The following is a 22,364-nucleotide window of genomic DNA, read 5'->3' as shown; positions in this document are numbered from 1 at the left end:
TGCAATTAAAATACTTTAAAGTTGGTTGTTGGGTGTCACCAAAAAACTTGAAAACCCCATCTTCCACGTAAATACATGACAACCATAATCATAGTAAATGTTTCCACTAATAGACTGCAGTCAGATAGTTAAGAAAGCCAATTGTCTCCTAAATTGAACAAAGACAGAAAGAGATATTTTTTGGATTTTGAATCATATGTATAATTTTTTTAAAAATCTTTCTGCTTCACTTTAAATATAAAATACTCTAATTTTGACATACCAATGATTACGGATGAAGTTTTTTTATGTTATTATTGTTTGTTTTTTTGAGACAGGATTTCGTTGTGTATCTTGGGCTATCCTGGAACTCAGTCTGAGACCAGGCTGACCTTGAAATCACAGAGATCCGCCTGCATCTGTTTCCTGAATGCTCTGATTAAAGCCCTGCACCACCACTGCCTGACTTTAAAAAAAAAAAAAGATCATTTTAACTTATTAATAATTACGTCAATTTCCTGTGCTTCTGCTGTGCAGTGGCACTTGTGCTAGGATATAGCAAATACAAGGACAACCTGTACTTTCAGTAAATAGCCAAACAGCACATTTTAGGTGTGATATTATATTTAGGCATAACACGACACCAGCCCGCCAGATACTGTGACACTTGGTTAATAATACACCGAAACTCTAATGTCACTGATTCATAACTCATCTAATCAGAAACCACCCTAGCTATAAGGGCTGTTCTTATCCAATTACAGGTAAAACATTTGCTTGGTTTTCTGTTTTACAGAAAAAGATACCAATTCTGCTTTAACTTTGACTTTATTGCTATAACTTTGCTACTTTAAGCTACAGCTTCATAATCTTCATCAGGTGTGATGTTTGAATAAGAAAAGAACCCCATCATTCAAGTATCTGAATATTTGGCCCCTCGTTGGTGATCCTATTGTGTCAGATTACGGGGAGGTGCAGCCTTGCTGGAAGAAGTTTGTCCCCAGGGGCTTGAGGGTTCATAGTCTCGCCCCACTTCTAATTCCTTTGCCCTGCTTCCTGCTTGAGGCTGAAGATGTGATCTCTCACCTTCACGGTCCAGTCACCTGCTGTCATGCCTCCCAACACCGTTACAAACTCGGCTGCTGGAACCAGAAGCCAGAATAAAAACTTCTATAAGCTCTATTGCCCATGGTGTCTGTCATAGCAACGGAAAAGCCATGAATACATCAGATAGCAAGTTGTTAAAACTGCTTATTCAGAAGTACGACCAAGCCACTCTGGATGCAGAGTATGGATCAGAAACACCTGGCTGGCCAACGCTTTCATTCCCTAAATGAACCGGGAACATCTTAAGGACGGCACACTGAATTCTCAAGGGACAGCAATACAGGGTGACTCTGTCACACAGACTAGTTTCCATCTAGTTAAGTATTTCTGGCTGTCCCAACTGAGACACATGTGTTTACATACAAAGCTACACTTGAGCCTTCTTTGGGAGCAGCTGTCTCTGTTTCCCGTTCTGCAGAGATTCTATGCACCAACATGCTTCTCTACCCAGCTCACAGAGTCTTCTCCCTTCTTTTGAAGCATCATATCCTACATAAACATGGTATGCCAGGCAATTCACTGCCTCCTTATAGAAACTATGCAGCCATTGTAATAAGTGGTCTCTGAAACCATGGCAATATAATTCCTCTGAACATAAAAAGGTAGTGGTGCTTCTGACTCCGAGTCTGCAGTAATTCCCCCAGTTCAGTCTCTGCCTGGATTTATTTGATGCCCTCTGCTTTACTTCCAGTTGAGTACAGAGAACTTTTGTGCTTATTGAGGTCATCAGCATATTCTCCATCAGAGGCACCATACTCTTTAATTACTCTGACCACTTACCCTACTACTAATATGGTAAAGAAGGTCTCTGGGGTAATCACATATCATTCTTTAGATAGACAATATACAATAATCTCAGTTCCAAGGGCACAGGATTCTATTACATCAGTTTTAGAATAAGAGATCTAAAGATATCCCCAGGAATTAGCCCAAGATGTACTTTTCCTCCTATTCAGGAAGAGTGGTAGAACTTTGACTCCCTGGCTGTCAAAGTTCCCTGTTGTCTGTAAAATCCCTGGTCTCAAGAGAGCTGTGGCTGTACTCTCCAGACCTGGGCCACTGTGTCAGCCACAGGAAGCACCATCCAGAAGAACAGGATCAGTGAAGATCCAGGTACTGGTCTTGGCATTCTTGTACATTAGTCTGTATCTCTTTATCTTCTGATAACCTAACCATGGGGCTGGAGAGATGGCTCAGCTGTAAGGGGCATCTGCTGCCTTTCCAGAACCCATGGGGAATGATGCACAACAGCTCATAACTCCAGCTCTCTTCGGGCCTCTGTGGGCACCTGCACTCACAAGCACATACAATCACATACACTGACATTATTAAAAAATAAACTCTTTTACAAAAGAAACTGATCTTTTCTATTTCTTCTTTGTAAAACTTGTGAACATTTTTTTTGTTTGTTTGTTTCTGAGACAGGGTTTCTCTGTGTATCTCTGGCTGTCCTGGAACTTGCTTTGTAGCCCAAGATGGCCTCGACTTCACAGAGATCCACCTGTCTCTGGTTCCCTGAGGGCCGGGATCAAAGGCTTGAACCACCACCGCCCGGCTCGTGTAAATATTTTATATACAACATTAAGGCAATGATGAACAACAGAGGTAAACAACCTTATGCTATTTGCCATAGTTTTATTAACACCTCACCATCTCTTCACAAAAATAAATCCTAAACTAATAAATAACGCCCAATATGGCACAGAAAGAAAAGTACAGCATCAGACTCATGCTAGACACTCTGACTGTACGTGTTCTGCTCCTACACTGTGTCGTCACTAAGCAAGTGTTTAGTGTGGTGGTTGTGGAGGGGGAGGCATGTGCACATGCCTGCCTGATGACAGGCCTGCAGATCACTCTCTGACGGAGCACCGGCCTAGCATGTCCAAGGTCCTGAATTCTAGCCTCAGGGCTGCAAAATTAAGTAAGTAACTTAGTATCTTTAGCCAGTACAATTACTCTGAGACTTCACCTCATCGGAATGGTCATCATAAGGAAACAAGGGGCAAGAGAGACAAGTGACTCAGTGGCCAAGAGAGTCCACCAAGGACCCAAGTTTGGTTCCCAGCACACACACAGGGAGGCTCACAAATGCCTATAACTCCAACTCATGGGGACCCAATACCCTTTTCTGGATTCCACATGCATGAGAAAGCTCATGATGCACATACATACTTGCAGCCCCCCCCACACATACAAAATTAAAAATAAATCTTTTTTTAGAAAAAGAAAACAATAACACATGCTGGCAAGGATGTGATATAAGGAAAGATCTTTCTACACTACAGGAGAGAAATAAATTAGCCTGACTTACAAAACAATTTAAAAATAGACCTTGCATATGACCCAACTATATATACTTTAAGGAGTCTAAATCTGCTTACTCTGTACACATTTGCATATGCATGCTTGATGCAGCATGATTTTCAATAGCCAAAATAAAGAACCAGCCTATAGACGAATGAATGCATAAGAATGTGGGGTATATACAATGGAACTTAGTTCAGTCACACAAAAAACCTTAAAATTATATTGCATAAATGATAATGGACGGAATGGAAAGACCATTATGTTAAGTAAAATAAGCCAGTCTCGCAGTGGCAAGCAAACAGGCTTACTCTCATAAGTAGGTCTGGAGGACAAGAGCTTGGGGACAAGGTGAATACAAGGCCACAGAAGTAAAAGAAAAGGTGATTAGGGATGTGAACCCAGAGTTCCTATAATAAACAACACCAAATAATCCCTGTCCTCCCCAAGTGGCATTTGATCAGAATGCACAACTGATTAGAATTTCAATGACTACAGAGAAGTTGGAATGTTGTCGGTCCAACACATGATTATAATTTACTTTGGGCTATCATTTGAAATTTTAATAGCCTTTCCTTGCCCACCTCGGTGTCTAACCTAGCATCTTGGTGACTAACAGGTAAAAACCTTTCAGAATGCATTCGCAGACCACTAGCATCCGCTCACTAGGAGCCTAAGAATGCTGTAAGACAGCATCTGAGACCTGAAACAGCACTTCTTCCAATTGCTGTAACCTGGCTCACAGGACGTCATGACCGGTGGATTCAAACTTGCTTTGGTTTATGAATCCCTTTATTCTGTTACAACAGGAACATCAATAAGCTAACACCTCCGAAGCTGGAACACAGAATTTGGGGTACTGCGAATCTTTGTTCCTTGGTCAATGTCACTCACACCAGGTTCTAGAATCAACTCTCACTTAACCTGTTTGAGATAAGAACTGTGTCTCTGTGTACCAAAGGGATATGGAAGGGGAAGCGGGAGAGGAAGGGTCTAAGAAGAGCAACAGGCCAGGTGGTGGTGGCACACACCTTTAATCCTAGCTCTCAGGAGGCAGAGACAGGCGGATCTCTGTGAGTTCGAGGGCAGCATGGTCTATAAAAGCTAGTTCCAGGATAGGCTCCAAAGCTACAGAGAAACCTTGTCTCGAAAAACCAAAATAAAATAAAAATAGAAAAAAGCAACAAGGTTAAATGTGATCAAAGCATACATACACACGGATAGATGGATGTTACAAGGAAAACCCCTATCTGTATAGACAAAAATAAATACACTTTTTAAAAGGAAACAAGAGGCAGACCCCTTCAGACTGGAAGACCTCTCACAGAGAGTCCTACCCAGGAGGGAGCCCCAATTTCCACTGCTGAGGTTAAGTGAGGACACCCAGCAGACCAAGAATAAAAGAAAACGGTGGAAAGTGTTTCGCAGTCTCTGGTGGATGACAAGATCTCATCTTGACACAGAGGAGAAAAACCCTGAGGAAAACCAGATCTTTCCTTTGTGCAACCAGAACTGCATGCTGCATTTATCTGGTCTCTCCGAAGGAAAATGAAGGGTACACCATTCCCACAGAAACAAAATAATGCACCCATTAGCACTCTTGCTTTCTAACAGCACAGGCTAAAGAAATGGGCTGCTATGAGGTCCAATTAATTTAAAAGTTAATTTTGCTTTTTTTAATATTTATTTATGTATATAATATTCTGTCTACATGTATGCCTACAGGCCAGAAGAGGGCACCAGACCTCATTACAGATGTTGTGAGCCACCATGTGGTTGTTGGGAATGGAACTCAGGACCTTTGGAAGAGCAGGCAATGCTCTTAACCACTGAGCCATCTCTCCAGCCCCCTAAAAGTTAATTTTGAAACTATGAAACAAATCCATCTATACACAGGATATTATTCATCACTTGCAATTAAGAAAATAAAGAAAAAAAGGAGAAAAAAAGAATAATGAAAAAGGTAAGAAAGAGAAAGTTGTTTTTTTTAAAAAAAGAAAGAAAGAAAGGAAGAAAGAAAGAAAGAAAGAAAGGTAGAACCCATCAAAGAATTTTATGTGAACTACTAGAAATATCTGCTTGGTGAAAACCCACTACTGACCTGCCAAAAGTCTTCATTATAGCAAGTCACAACCTAGTGTTAAGCTTTAAACACCGTAATTTTAATTTGGCTTTCTTTGTTTGCTTAAAAGTGAAATTAGTCTCAAATAACTGCTAAGAACATTAAGTGAAACTATTTTGTGTAACTTGAAAAACATTTTATGTGACTGGAAATAATGTAGGGCTTGCCCCAGAGGCAAGCCCTGATAGCTAATGAACCAGCCCCAGGGTAGCTTAGATGAGAGGCAAGTCCAGGCCTTGATATACTAATAAATTAACCTAAGATGGCACTGATAGCTAGTGAACCAGCCTTGAGCTGTGAGCCCCACTACCAAAGCTACTCCCAATGAAATGATATAAGCATCAGAACTTTGGAAGTGGTCCCTAGTGCCATGCTCCTGAGACCCAGTACCTGGAGCCTCTAAACTCATATCCATCAGGGGGACTCTGAAACTAGCCTCTGTGTGTGGCCCTAGCTTTGGCAACCTTCAACTTCTACTATTACCCTATTATACAAATCAAGTGAATATACCATATACACAGACAGAAAGACAAAAACCATATGGTCATCTCATTAGATCCAGAAAAGGTCTTTGATCAAAAGTTTTGGAGACGACTAGGGAAACAAGGGACATACCTCAGCATAACAAGGGCATTTTACAACAAGCCCACAGACAACAGAAACAGGGAGAAATTCAACATACTTCCACTTTAATAGGGAAGAAGACAAGGACGTCTACTCTCTCCATACCTACTGAATACAGTACTATCAGTCTTAACTAGAGCAATACGACAGCTGAAGATCAAGGGAAACAGGAAAGGAGGAAATCAAAGTATCTTAACTTGCAAATGATATGATTTTATAAATGAAAACACCCTAAGAACTCCACCGGGAAACTTCTATAGCTGTTAAACACTTTCAGCAAAGTAGCAGGATACAAAATTAACACGCAAAAATCAGTGGCCCTCCTATGGACAAATGGCAACCTGTCTGAGAAAGACCAGAGAAGTGTAGTCTCAAAACAAATAAAATATCTTGGGATAACTCTAATCAAGCAAGTAAAAAATGAATATAGTAAAAAAAATTCTAAGAAACTGAAAAAGACACCAGAATAAAAGACCTCCCATGATCATGGATCAGTAGGATTAATATTGTGAAAGCGGCCATCCTACCAAAAGTAATTTACAGATTCAATGCAATCACATTGAATTCCAACACAATTCTTCAGAGAAATTTAAAAAAAAAATCAACCTTATATAAAAATACAAAACTATAAACAAACAAACATTAACAAAACAAAAAACAAGATAGTGAAAACAATTATAAATTGAACTACAGACACAATAAACAATATGGCATTGGCATTAAACATGATGATCAATGGAATTGAAGTGCCAGACATAAGTCTGTACACCTATGGGCTCCCGCTTTTTGACAAAGTAGTCAAAAATATACACTGGAGAAGAGACAGCATCTTCATCAAATGGTGCTGGTCACACTGGATGGTTGTGTGTGGAAGAATGTCAAATAGATTCTTATTTATCACCCGGCACAGAACCTAATACTACTTATGCTGCTAAAGAAGCAGAATGGAATGACGCCGACTGCTATACGGCTATATTCACAGATCAGTGCCTCGCTCAGCCCTCATCACAGGTGCGTCCTATAGTAGATGGGAACTAACATAGAGACCACAACTAGACAATGTACCAGGCTCACAGTCCTCCCCTCAAGGCTCAGAGATCTGTGAGGAATAAAAAACCAAATGAAAGAGCCAGAGGTGATGGATGACTCCAAGGAAACAGTGCCTTCCTGACCCAGTAGTACTGACGCACACAGGAACTCACAGAGACTGTGACAGAACACACAAGCCAGTCTGTGTCCTCATACTGGGAAGAAGAACTGGACATGGACTCCTACACCTAACTGTACAATAGCATACATCTGTACACGTTCTACCTTTTTGAGGCCTTCAATTCACCCTCCTGTCTCCTCCTTATTATTTTCCTACTGGCCGGTCTTCTAGAGGGTGTCCCACAGAGAGTCTCTGGGGATGAAAACACACACACCAATCTTCAATCCACCCTCACCATTCCCAAGGGTGATCTCTCAGGACACCTAGATCCCGATCTCAGTGGGACCTCCACTTGTACCACCCGCCTGTACTATGTGACAGTATGGTACTACTCCTGTATTGCGGCGCCTGCACCACAGGACAATTCATGAGCCGGGCAAGGGCCTAGAGACTGAAACAGGCAGAGACACACCGACAGAGACACGGGTCCTCCTTGATACAGGAATACCCCCTTTATTGTGTCCAGGGGCAGCTTATATAGGGATCCTTGACTGATAGCCATGCCCCAGCCAAACCCACCAGAAACCATTCCCCTGTCATCAGGAATTCCTGAGGGTCTCATGCTCAGAGCAGCTGCAAGCATAACATGTTGTGTACAAGAAATTCAGAATCTGGGGGTTCACAGCTCCCAACACCTAACCAAGAAACTAACTGCACTTGATACCCACTGCTGAAGTGAAAAGCAGTTTTCTCCAATAGAGTCTCATTGCATATACTAACCACACCTCATAGCAGGTCTCATGCTCAGGACTTGTTGGCCAACACAAAACAAACCCAGTGACATTTCTATAGGTATTTTTCTCTGGGCACTTTTGTCTCATGGATCTTTGACTTGTTTATTTTGAATTTTATTTTTCGTTTTTTTTTAAGATTCTCATTTTTATTGTTTTGTTTGTTTTAAAGAGAGAGAGAACATGAAGTTGGATGAAGAGAGAAGCAGTGAGGGTCTCAGAAGAACTGGAGGAGGAGAAAAAGAAGATGAAAATATTGTATTAAAAAAATCTTCCTGGGGATGGTTCAAGACAAGGTTTCTCTGTGTAGCCCTGGCTGTCCTGGAACTCAGTCTGTAGACCAGGCTCACAGAGATCTAACTGCTTCTGTCTCACAAGTGCTAGGATTAAAGGCATACAACACCACTACCACCCAGCAGTGAAAACAAAAGCCAAAAACCTTTCAACAAAAAGTTTCAAAAATAAAAATAAAATCCCATAGTGTAGTTTAAAAAAATAAAAAGAATAAGAATGCAATAATGAGATCCCAACATAGAGAGAAAAAATGACATATTAATTGTGATTCATTATTGACTCTATTATACAAACAACCATAAGTTCACACAAGGAAGGAGCACTTCTATGTGGCTCTATTTTGAAGTGTGAAACTAATGTGTCTGAAAACTAAGAAAAAAAAACCATTGCACTTCGTTAAATGTTGTTTTTATCATTACAGAGTATTTCTGTATAAAATATGACACTGTGTCTCACTAAATAAACACGAAGCAAAACCAAGCTGATCAGAACCCTTGCCCAGATGGAGAGAGTCAGAGAATGTCAGAACGCTTCCATTCGGAGAGGCCACTACACTGAAAATTATCAGAGACCATCCTGGTGGCAAAAATAGCAGCTACCCCTTCCAGTCCTTCACAGCACGATGAGGCCTGCAGAGCTGGGACAGACCCAGAAAACCCTTAACTGACGGGAGCCTCTGCCCCTGCTCAGCAAGCGGACCAGCAGTCTCCTCCCGCACGTCTGTCCAGGTGATCTCTGCAGTCTAGCTCACCACAGCAGAGCCATCAGAACTCCAAAGGGTAACTGCAAAGGTAACTGGAAGAGCAGAGTAACCAAACTGACATGTAGGGACTATGGTATGTCCCTTGGGCAAGCCACTTGTCTGCTCTCCTCACCTGGAAAATGAGAACTGGGCCAGCCACCACCAGGTTATTGTTCGTATTTACACTGCATGCACAAGGCATGTAAAACAATTCCTGCAAGAACATTAGGCAAAAACTGGTAGAGTGATCGGAAGGCAGATAGGTGCTCAGAGCCCCGTGACGCTAGCACGATACAGAGGTTTGGTTCTTACATGATTCGTGGGGACCTATCACACGTGCAGATGGAAATATAAACTAAGTACTTATGCCCAGTCTGTGTTTACAAAAAGGACAACTGTAATTTACCATGCCTGCAGTGCTCAACTTCATTAAGCATGGTGTTATTCTGAAGAGAGCTGTTGGCTCCTTCCTAGAGTATGACCAATTCAGGCAATTTTGAAACGGCGGTAGAAGTGCTCCAGTTTTAGAAGCGGGTGAAAGGTCTGTGTGCATGCCCTTTAAAGATGATCCTTTAAAGAATGGACGATACCTCTGGGGCCAAAATCCCAGCACTCCACCCGAAACACACACACACACACACACACACACACACACACACACACACACACCCTGTCATGATGCAGAGCCTGACACGATAGAGCAAATGAGGTAACACCGAAACAGCTGACTCTAAAAGCCGATTATAAAACACCGTGACTATCTGATTTCTTACCTCATCTCTCAAAGCTGACTCAAATGGTAACAAGTATATAGAATGAAAAGCACTCATAAGACATATGAAATTTGTATTAATCTATTAACAAGTGCTTGCTGGCATCTAAGTAAACAATCTTTTTTACTTCATACAATATTAGTTTGATGAAATTTATGGTGTCATGTCCTAACTGAAAAAACTAAGAAAACATAATTTACTTCATTGTTCTTTCCTTGGCTTTCCACAAGGATTCGGGATTGTAGGAGAATGTTTGTACAGTGCTGAATTTTAATCAGAGGGAAAACCTTTGGGTAGGAAAATAAACCCCATAAAAGGAACACTGCTTGACCCACAGATACCACAGTCCTTTCTCCCTCAAACTGCTGTGGCAAGGGCTCTCCCAGAACAAAGGGAAGGCAGTGTGAAATCTATGCATGTGTGCACATGTGACTGTCATGACCCACGTACACAGACCACACTGAAGGGGAACTAAAGAAGGCTATATGAACCAATGCCCTGTAAAGCCTGGGGCTCAATCTCTGTACGTGAATCCTCTAAGCCAGTGTTGGCACAAATACACGCTGCTTCCTGACAGAAGGCCTTTGTGTCCCATTCTGCTATGTGAGACTCTCACAACTGTCAGCTGACCGGTTCCACTTCTGTGTCCCCACTTAAATGGATTCAATTAAAAATTATGAGGTGAACACAGAGTCACAGGAAGTGAGCTGTTAAGGAACTGAGGAAGGGTGAAGAACCTACAGAAAACGCTCAGGAAAAGCGCATGCGCTCACGCACGCACATGTTGTAAAACGACACCAGTGCAACAGTCCTTCAGAGAAGAGAGATACCTGTTTTCCACAGGTCCCCACTGCATACTGAGGCAGCTGCGGCCACGACACGTGGATTCAACAGTCAGCAGAGCACCTCTACACAGCCACACATCTACACCCCTAATTGATTATAAGACTGTACTCAACTACGTAGCAACAAAATGGTTTGGAAATCACTCTGGCAATCAGTTCATTGAGAAGCCTTATCTATAGACAAGCCCAGGAAGGAACCCCTTTCACGTGTATGGCTGAGGTGCTGGCAGGTAGCAGGCAGGCCTTGCATTCCCAGCTAGAACACTCTGTCTCCTTTAACTTATGTTCATAACCTTATTCTAAGTAGGAGAAAGCCCCTGTAACAATAAACCTTTGTTTTTGTGTTTACGACCTTCTTAGGCTCTTTTGACCACATCTAAGCATCTAAGTGTGGCTTGCCAGCAATAATGTTCAGATTTAATTTTTAAAATTCTCTCACACCAAAAATCTTGTCCTCAGACTGTTCTGAAAAGCAAGTACTAAGGTGACTTGAGAACCCCTGTGAAGGACTAGACTACTGAGCGTGTCAGACTCCTGACCTGCAGAAAAATCTACGCAAGGAAGGGTGGCCTTAATCCCTTTCACCAACTAGGCCAATGAATTGATAAATGGGTCCCTAAACGAAGAGCACAAAGAGAATATAAAACTACTGGCTGAAAACCCTAACAAAGACTATCAAGTTTTCACTGAATAGAGCTTCCCTTCGAGAGCTTTCCTGCTCTAACCATCTTGAATCAAGAGCGTAAATGGTTCTAAGACAACGTCACAACTTAAGTCATCTCAGAAAACAGAACAGACTGTTCCAGGAGAACCTGAGACACCCCCCTGTAGGAAGCCACCTGGAGGCACAGGTGGTCCTGCAGTTTGGAGGTATACAAATCCATACCTGGCTTAGCCACGTGGGGCTAAGCACCCTTGCCTGCACCCTTGCTTGCACATGCTCAGACCAGCAGAATGGCATTAACCAATCAGGACAGCGTTCAAGCCTCTCCACCGTTTAAAAGCAGCTGCCTCTGGGCTCTACTTCCGCTCTCTCTAAGCTTTCTCTCGTCCCTGCTCTATCTTCCCTTCCCCCAATTTTCCTCAATCAAAGGGCTCCGAATAAAGACGTGACCAGGGAAGGAATTCTCGTTTTTTGGTGGCGTTCATTCCTGCTGGTCAGGATGCGCGTCGCAACTGGTGCTCGAAACCCCGGGACGCCGAGGGACCCTGACAACTACGCCGGGGGACCCTGAGAAGGAAGCGCCCAGCAACAGGTGCTGAAAGCCCGGGAAGAAAAAGCCGAGATCAGACACCGGACAGAGAGTCGTGAATTTCAGAACTCTGAACACGTGGAGCGGTGAGTGACGTCAGTTAAATCCTCCAGAAAGGGGAGGAAAAAGAATGGAAAAAGTATAGGCCTAAAAAGAAAAGAAAATACAAAAAAAATCAAAGTTAAGGTATCTGAAAGAAGGTACAGAAAGCAACGGGAAAAAAAAACCCTCAAGTTCAGTGCAGGAGGAGTGTAAATAAAAACAGCAGCAAAAAAAGTGAGGTTTACGGTTGGGAGATTCGCGGCTTCCTCCGTCCGTACTCGCTGTTAGAGACTCGGGGCAACAGTCTCGTAGGGAGGCGGGCTTGATCGTGTGTGAAGATTGCCTTTCCTATTCTTAAAGAGCCACAGAGTTTTGAGGTGATTTTCGCCTAATTTTGATAAGAGAGCTCAGTCTCTGGCTCTCACGTACAAAAAACTTTAATTTTGATTGAGGAAGTGGCCGGGCGGTGGTGGCACACGCCTTTAATCCCAGCACTTGAGCTCTGAGCGGCTCTGCAAAAAACCGCGTTTCCATAGCAACATGGGCGGGCGGAGGAAGCTCACGGGGCCACGTGCTGAGTGCTCGTCACTCCCCGGCCCCTGGGAAGGTCTGAGACTGGGGCCCCCGCAGCCCTAACCGGGCCCTCCGCCACGGGCAGACCGGGCAGGAGAGGCCCCCCCTCGCCGGAGCTTGAAAAAGACTCACAGCCGGCGGTGCGAGTTCATTGCCTGAGGTGAAACGGCGAGCCTGCACACGGCCCTGGGCGGAGCCATGCCTTTGGGCCATGCGGAGCGCGCCACGGTGGGCCGCGACTCAGAGGCGGAGCTGCTGCTGCCGCCGCTCACAACCACGGTCGCCAAGAATTCAGTCAGATAAAAACATTTGCCGCCAAAAATTCAGTCAGATAAAAACATTTATTCCCCAAAAAATGTGCATCGTTCCGTTGTCAGCAGGAAGTAGTCAGATCGATTGTCGACGCCCATTTTCCCTCAAAGAACTGGTCATGATTATCATAATAAAGGCGTGTCAACCTGGTTACCCAGTACGGACCTATTGCCTCAGGCAACGGGTGGAATAAAACAATGCTACCTAGAGGTTTTTTCATTTGAATGCGGGCTGGAGAGATGGCTCAGAGGTTAAGAGCACTGCCTGCTCTTCCAAAGGTCATGAGTTCAATTCCCAGTGACAACTGTTTTGGTTTTAGACAATAGAGGGGGACTACCAGTGACAGCTTCCCCCAGAGAAAGGATTTCTCTTGCATTCTTTACACTTAATTTTTAATTCAAAATATTGCTGGAAAAACTGCAACAGACAGACACGCTCTGTTTGAAAGCAATTCCATCTAATTCTAAGGCCTGCTTTAATGGCACAGGCAAACAAGATTTGCTCTTTGGAGCAGAGACCTACAGGTCTCTAAGTTCAAAACCAGCCTACTTCCAGTACTGATTGTGCTGAATTTTTACACTGAGAGTTTTTAATACTCTTAAATGTTAATTTGGGAGGAGAGTTTTGTTTATATTTTTCTAGAAATGCTGACATACATCTGGGTGCCAGCGAGACTGACAAGAGAAATAAAGAAGAGAGATGACCCAGTGGATGCTGAGTGTCCTGCTGTGGAAGATTCGTGCGGAGGCAGCAGAGATGACCTTCTGGGCGGTGTCAAGAGCAGCTGTTTCACACCATCGACTTGAGCAACACCCTGTGCAACCTCTTATCTCTTAACAATTTTCTGACTGACTCTATTTTGCCTTTTCCTTCCTTAGGAATGGGTGGGAGCAGAGATATTCTTGGCATGCTGTGTCTAGGTGGAAGTGCTGTATGTCTTTGATTGGTGTGTTACATGCTAGCCCAATGTGAGGAGGGACAAGGTCTTTGTGGCACAGGCCTTGGCAGCCTTGGAATGTGTATCCTCACCCCAAGTTTGGCTCTCAGCCTCAAAAGAGCTCATAGGCAATTAGCCATGCATAGCCTTAGCACCCTCAAGGGACCAGATAGTCCCATTGCACTGAGGAAGGTATGCATTGGCGGAGGGTGTGTCTTGTTTTTCTTTTCTTCAATCGGTCCACACATCATGAGGTGGGGATCAGATTGGAAAATAGTTTTGCCTTATTGCTCTTATTTACAGTAGAAGGGGGAGATGTAGGAAGCCACCTGGAGGCACAGGTGGTCCTGCAGTTTGGAGGTATACAAATCCATACCTGGCTTAGCCACGTGGGGCTGAGCACCCTTGCCTGCACCCTTGCTTGCACATGCTCAGACCAGCAGAATGGCATTAACCAATCAGGACAGCATTCAAGCCTCTCCACCGTTTAAAAGCAGCTGCCTCTGGGCTTTACTTCCGCTCTCTCTAAGCTTTCTCTCGTCCCTGCTCTATCTTCCCTTCCCCCAATTTTCCTCAGTCAAATGCTCCGAATAAAGACGTGACCAGGGAAGGAATTCTCATTTTTGGTGGCGTTCATTCCTGCTGGTCAGGATGCGCGTCGCACCACCCCCCCCCCCCCGCAAAGTTTAATCTTACCTTAGACACACTCCCCCGCACACCCGAAGTTTAATCTTACCTTAGACACACACCCCCGCACACCCGAAGTTTAATCTTACCTTAGACACACAACCCCGCACACCCGAAGTTTAATCTTACCTTAGACACACTCCCCCGCACACCCGAAGTTTAATCTTACCTTAGACACACCCCCCCCGCACACCCGAAGTTTAATCTTACCTTACCTGAGAAGGACAAAACAATGCTCTTTGTATGTGTGGGGGACAAAATCTACAGCGCAGCAATTTCTGAACTCCTGTGGAATACTGTGGGGCAAGTATTGGTTCTTCCCATAGCCTTGGTGTTTTCCTACAAAGTCCCCATTCAAAGTCTCAAACTATTACTCCCGTGAATATTCTTGCCCTTTCTTTATTCATAATAGCAAAATACAGATCTGTCAAACTTGTCCTATTTTGTTAAGTCGATGTGTACAGACCAAAGGAAACCATGGTGGTTTTTCTAAAGAGCTCCGACAGCACTTCTGGTCTCCACCAAGAGGAGCTGGGCTAAGGGTGCTTTACTAGACATCTCTGGCTCCCTGTGGCAGGTAAAATAAGTTTGCCTAAGATCTAACTCTTACGAACACATGGCCTTGAAATGTGTTACTACACGTGGCAAAAATGTCTTTGCAAATGCAATCGAGTTAAAGACCTTGCAATGGGGAGGCTCTTGGAGGAGCCTGATGGGCCTGAAGTCATCTCAAGGGTCCTCATAAGAGGAAAGGAAGAAGGTACCATGAGCAAAGATTTGACAGTGGAGCAGAGATAGAAGATGTGGCTATGCCAAGCAACGAGTTATTTCTCGAAACTAGAAAACTAACCTGTAACGTCCAGAAGGAACGGTTGCTGGCACCTTAACGTAAGTGCATAGGGCCCATTTTGGACCCTTGCCTCTAAACCATGTGAGAACGAGTCTGTGTTGTTCCAGTCACTACGTGGACGATGAATGGTAGTCACAGCAGGAGGAAGTCAACATCATTTCCTTCTGGAGAAAATGGCCGGATTTTAAAAGAACTACTGCTTTTATGAAAAGAATAGAAGGAAGAAATTCATATTTCGGTATGGTGCTATTAGCTTGGGTAAAACACAGCATTTTCATAGTTTAGGTGACAGGTCCACAGAAGAATAGTGTAGTCGGGCTTTTCTTTGGGCTACCAGTTCACAAAAGTCAACATGGAGATTTATTTTTAATTATGAAAGCTCAGCCGATGCTTACGTTTGTTTCTAACGAGATCTCATAACTTAAATTAACCCACTTCTATTAACTTCCTTTCCGCCTTGTGACCTTATTGCCTCATCTCTGCAGTCTCCATCCTGCTTGCTCTGCGTCTCCTGGCATCTCTGTCTTTTTCTTCCCGGAGTCCTCTCTGCCCTAAAAGTCCTGCTTATTGGCCATTCAGCTTTTATTAAATCAACAGAGTGATACATCTTTACAGTATACAAAAAGATTATTCCACAACAGCTTAGGCTTGTTCCTAACCAGTTCTTACAACTTACATTAACCCATATTTTTAGTCTATGTTCTTTTATATGACTCGGTTGCCTTCCCTCTGTACGCCCCCTCTTGCCTTCTCTCCATCTGGCTGCCAACTCCAACTTTCTTCTTCCCGGATCTATCTCTCTGCCCAAAAGTTCCTGCTATACCTCCTACCCAGCTATTGGCAGTTTAGCTCTTTATTAAACTGACCACAGTGAAACATCTTCACATAATGTAAAGGAATATTCCACAACAGACCATAGGTCTTGAAACAACAACACACATTCTCTTTCTAGGATTAAACATCCCTGGCAATTCCATATTCGTGGGTACCACGGTTTGGAAAGTACGTCATCTCTCAAATTAAATGCGTTTAGAGAATGACAACTCATTCTCCTTGACTAGTCTGAGACACACTGGACTGTCAATCAGACATGCTGACCCTGCTCCAACACAGAATTCACTAATGCAATTCCAGCCAAAACCAGAACAACTTGATATTCTGGCTTCCTTTGGGAGGCTTTTACACAGAAAGGGGTCTTTACCCCAGAAGTCCGAAACAGTCCTAGAGATAAGTACTGACAGCAATGTGACTGTGTCTGAATGAACGGCTCGTTCTGTAGGTTCACTACCAACTCTCCCAACCTCTTCTCAAACTGTTCAATAAGAAAGCATGTACACAGTACTGGACCTGATGCTGGTCAGCATCTAATGAATGATTGCTACCTTCCCTCGTTCCTTCTCACTGCCTTTTTCCTCTTCAGAAGGAAACACTACAGTGGTCTTAACTCTCTATACTCAGAGGTGACAAGTCTATTAACATGACTGCCATAACCATTGTCAAGCAGAGTGTCTCAGACTCCTAACTCAGGTGTCTGCTGGGTCTGTTTCTCCAGGTGTAAGAGACATGGAAGTCTTGTGCTCACAGATAAGCACTAAGGGAAGCAGGAATGTTAAACACACAGGATTGTGCTTGCAAAGGGAAAGATATCCACTCAAAGGCTAAGAAATGGATATGGCTAATAAACTGGTGGCCTCTGCTCTAAGTGTGGCTGAGACCACACCAGAGCTTCCCCAAGACCCTTATGCTGAGCTTGTCGATCTAGAGAAACCATCTTTACAGAAGGTGTAAATATAAGCAATTTATAGAGCTCATCTTTATCGAAGATGTCACATGGATTTTACAAAGACTTTCGATATAGTCATATCTCAAGCTTAATTGTGCATACAGGCTTGGCATAATTATCACTAGGGAAGTTTTCATCAAATCGTGCTTTGCTTAAATATGCCTAAATTAAATTTCTCAGACTCAAGTTTGAACCAGCACTAGCTACTGAGCTGAACTATTTCCTTGCCTCCCGAACAGTTACTCTGCTGGCTGTGGTGGTCGCAGAGACCCCTGCATCCAGGTCATTCACAAGACCCATCCAAAGCACACGGAAGTTCCAAAGGCGCTGAAACAACATCTACAGGGGAGAGGAGGAGATGGCAAGCCAGGCCGGACTCCGGGAGACACTGTTACTCAAGGAGGGTGGTAATGAATAGCTCAGGACACCGTCACTACTTGCGACTTAAGAACTCTAGACCACACAGAGAAATTTTCATAGCTCTCTTAGCTTCCTGTTTACAAACACCGATTTTACTTAGTGAATTGTTTTAAATAGCATATAATGGATTATAAGTAAGGAAGAAAGCAATTAGACACCTTCATTCTTGTTTGAACTTAGGATTGTTTTAATAAAGTACCTCTAACAACACAAGCTACCAAAACTTCCTATAAAGTCAATTCTTTAAAAGTTACATTAGAAAATGGTCTAAGAAAGAGGACAAGAAATCTTTACACAATTCTTGCTAAGTGTGTACTAAGCCGTAGGCACTGGAGTTGTGTTCAGGGATCCCTGCTTTGTGCCGGGCCTTCTGCGAGGGCTTGGTTAAGGTCCGAATGAACAAACTGAACACTGTCCTTGCCTTCGGTGCTCACAGGCCATTGTCAGTTCTTCTCCTATGAACTGCCTATTGAAGTCCCCGGTCTGTTTTTCACTGACGACAGAATCACTATTCTTGCAGATGTACGTAAACATTTCCTAGACTGAGGACACTGGCAAGCATTCTATTAAGTTAAAACTGGAACAAGTCACAAAATGATTCTAAAGGATCTACTGATCCTTTGCCTCTGTCTGCCATAGCTGCTACTGTCTCATACTCCGTGCACGTGACGGTAGGGTGGCCAGGTGATTAAGAGCACAGGCACACCATTAAAAACTAAAGCCCCAGCACCTACAAGGCTAAAACAGGAGGATGGCGAGTTTGGGACCAGACTGAACTAAATAGTGGGTGCCAGTCAGCCTAGGCTAAAAGTAAATCCATGAGTCAAAACACAAACAATGAATTTAAAGTTTACTGGCCCTAGAGAGCCTTGTTTTGGATCTCAACTCTCAATTCTTAACTAGGACCTTGGGCAAGGATTCAAATGTTGATGTAACTCAATTTATCAAGTGCAAAACGAGGAAAAGGAGGCTTTAAGGGCTGCTTCAAATACCACTCGGAGGAAGACATAATCCACAAATAGCACTTACACTAAGTCCAGCAGGTAGTGCGTGTCCAACAAGCGCATGTCCAACAAGTGCATATATTTACAGTGCTATACTAGAGCGAGCTCCTAACAACTCCAGAGGCTTGCCAAACTACCAGACCTTGTTAAACACAGACATCATTCAAAGCCAAACAACACAGACCTATACTTAATGAGCCAAATTAGAAATAATGATTCAAGTGCCAACTCACCTAATTGTTTTACTACCTGTCACCTCTGCTGAGGTGGCATCGATCTGTCCTATCTGTATGCTAAAACACTCCACGGCAGTACCCTACTCTTAGCTGGTAGCATAACTGATATTGGCCATAGTATTGGCCTGATATTGGCCATAGTAAAAATATTCACATGATGGAAATGAGCCAAAACCATACATCGAGATGATTTTCCCGTCAAGAAGTGGCTATCACATATTCACCAGCAAAACCCTGCCTATCAAAGTGAATATTATAATAAAATACTCTACTGCTTTTTTAAAAATTTCTCTCTTTTTCAGAAAGGAAAAGTTGGTGGAGGTGAGAACAAAGCCACATGTTAGTTATGTTGACTGACAACTAGAAGTTTCTTTTTCTCCTGTGTTGTTTTGTTTTGAGACAGTTGGTGTAGGCCAGTCAGACTCTGACTCCTCCTGCCTTGGACTTCCGAGTACTAGGATTACAGGCCTACACCCCCATGCCCAGCTAATCTCAGATTTCATTTCAAAGCCATGTCCCTAAAGGACCACAGAACTTTGGCAATAACTGCACCAGACAATGGCTTTGCCTATTTTTTTACCACCAAAGTCTGAGATATTTGATATTCCTTATAAATGACAAGGCCAATCAGCCCGGGATCAATATGAAGGTCACCTTAATAAATAAAATATCAGTGAGTGCCAAACTGTCACTAGATATAGTCACATACCTCTCCAAATTGTTTGGACCTTTTGACATTTCTTAACCCACGTCAGTATCAAATAGGCCTGTAGTTACTCCGGCTGAAATACAAGACTAACTTTCCATATAACAGTCAAACAGCCAACTGCGTCCATTTGTTTGCTGCGTGTCCTGTCAGGACCTGGTATAACGCATGCGTGAGGAATGTGTTCAAAGTGACCAGACAAATGAACGCTTCAGTTCACAACACCAAGGGTGACATGGCAGCATTTCTATACTCAGAATGAAGCTTGAAAGAAACGGGTTGGGTGGACCTTCAGGACTTACTGGATTTATTCAGAACCAGGGAGATAAGACAGTACAATGCCTGGGTGGGATTCAGGAGTGCAAGGGCCGAGGGCAGCATAATTAAGTATTAAAAGCACCACCTAGAGATGAAAACGCCTGGGCTACAGTTACAACTCTGGTACCAACAAGTGCTAGGAGCATCAGTTTCAGACCCAAGAATGCAGGTGCTAAAATACATCATCCCGTGACTGGCACCGCCGCAACTCAGAACAAATGTGCTGCCAGTCACCACGGTAAGAATTACTGCTCTGCCCGCCCTATTTTGATAACAGTGAATTTTTATTAAACTGACCCAAGTTTAATGATCACACAGAAATATTAAAATCAGTCATATCTCCTGACCTAATGCCAAGGTAAATGCGCACACCCTGTCTGTGTCTTTGGCAAGATCAGTTCAGAGCTTCGACTGAACTGAAAAGCAGTTAGATAAATTATACACTGACACCTCCGAGATCAGATCAACACTTCTATAACCCACCTATCAATAAAAGAATATCTGCCAGGTGTGGTGGCGCAAACTTTTAATCTCCGCACTAGGGAGGTAGAAGCCGGTGGATCTCTGAGGTTGAGGCCAGCCTGATGTACTTAGTGAGTTCCAAGACAGGCAGGGCTACACACGGAGACCCTGTCTCAAATAAAAAACAAACAACAACACAGTAAATAAAAATCATGACTTTATATGTGTGTGAACCTGCTGACTTTTTAAGAAGACAAAGGGCTTCTATCATGGGCGAGACAAGGCATCAGATACTAGCTGACTGTTCTTTGAATAACTATGAATACAGATAACATACATGTGATCACAAATTTTGGACAGGGGACAACAGAAAGCACAGATGAGCTCTTAGAAAAGGGAAACAGGCAAGCTTGCCCTGCTATTACCCCAAGCTGACTCATCACTGGGGAGTTTCCAAGCTCCAGTTCATAGGAAACATGGGGAAGGACATGGGTGATGGTCGCCTTCTTCAGGCGAGAAAGACAGTTCATCTGAGAGGGTTAAGACAACCTGAATGTGCCAGACAGAAAACAAAACAAACTGCACAAGAGCCAACGCCAAAGACTTGAGAGGAGTTGCATCTTCCACGTGTGAAGAAGCGCACAAACCGGCAGGCAGTGAGAGACTCACCTTGCAGTCACAGGCAAGGGCCCTCAAGGAAAAGGGGGAAGCTCACAGCAGCAGCAGCAATTTCTCAGACCCTGTTATCACTACCGTGGATGAAAGAGGGGATGAAACATCAGTTACCTGAGGCTGCTGTGTTTGTGTGGCCCCAGCAACACAGCATCAGACCACCTACGATTAAAGGAGCTAGAGATACTGGCAACTGCTTGCCATCCTAAAAAACCTCCACACAACACCGCCGGGTAACAGGATTCTCTGCATTACAACAAACTTGCAAAACATCTGAGCCAGCTTGTCTATGGCCTTGGCTGTTGTCTAAGGGTACACGCCCACTCAGAGCCGCTATTCAGAGAGTTTTCTGCATTTTATTTAAATCAATCTATCTCCTCCTGATTTCACTTGTCATCTGTCGTGGCAATGGTTCATGTTGTTTATCTTCCTATATGATAAAACTATGTGCCACAAAGTAGCACAAAACTTACGTGCAAAATTTATACCCAAAGTGAAGTAATCTATATACTTCTTACACATTCCAGAAGCTGCTGTATATCGGAACTTGGCAGCTTTACAACTGACAGTTTAGTTACTGCATTTAAAGGCAGCCATCAGTTAAGAAACCCTTACTGGAAGAAATTCACTTACTCACCTTTTCAGATATGTATGTTGGATATTTATAACACACAAAGGATTACAGCCATCGTGGATATATTTAAATGATTTACATATTTCCCAGGGTTTCTCAAAAATCAAAAGTACTCCATCCTCTACTTCATAACACAACTTTTAAATGCAGAACGAGTTTTCTCATCTCCCTTTTATATCTCTACATCATCTCTTAAATCAGGTACCTTCCTTGTAACTCCGGGGTTCATTTTTACACAGATCTTCTAAAATTCCTTCATTCTTTCTTGAGAGGGTGAAAAGCTTCAGGAAGCTAGATATGGGCACAGACACACTGGCCTTGCCAGCGGCAACGACCACAGAAAGTTACTCTCAGAGTTTGCTTTTGTTTTTTCCACTCTGTTTGTTCAGCCCTGTTACTGTCCCACTATTCATCTCGCAGGCTTCCCCAACAAACCTCATGAGATCTCCTACGGAAAAGCAACATCAGCTTCGTCCATCTCTGTGGCTTCGACAGTGCTTCGAAAATAGCTTATATAATTTTTAAATATATAAATGAAAAAAATAAAGCTAAATAAGCAAAGTAACCGAGCACTGGAAAGATGGAATATCTTAGAAACCAACGTGACATTTGTCTGTTTCGCTCACGTCAGCATCATCTCAGCATCCTGGACGACCTCAAAAAGAGCCAGGGAGCGTGTCACCAAGTCCGAGCCTGACAATGACAGCCAAGGCCACTGACAACCACCTCAACTGTAATCAA

At 43.3% G+C, this 22,364-nt stretch overlaps 1 protein-coding gene and 1 pseudogene across 18 annotated transcripts in view; one reads left to right on the top strand and one right to left on the bottom strand.

The window, feature by feature from the left end:
- Dst (dystonin) overlaps positions 1 to 22,364 on the bottom strand; it is a 408,649-nt gene that overhangs the window by 268,328 nt on the left and 117,957 nt on the right. The window lies entirely within an intron of this gene.
- Positions 12,592 to 12,769, top strand: LOC148119111 (Nuclear RNase P; annotated as a pseudogene).

The sequence above is a fragment of the Myodes glareolus genome, chromosome 18, assembly GCF_982192425.1.
Source record: "Myodes glareolus chromosome 18, mMyoGla1.1, whole genome shotgun sequence".
Lineage (NCBI taxonomy): Eukaryota > Metazoa > Chordata > Mammalia > Rodentia > Cricetidae > Myodes > Myodes glareolus.
Note: the sequence above shows the minus strand (reverse complement) of the source record. Positions and strands in the feature narration are given on the sequence as shown.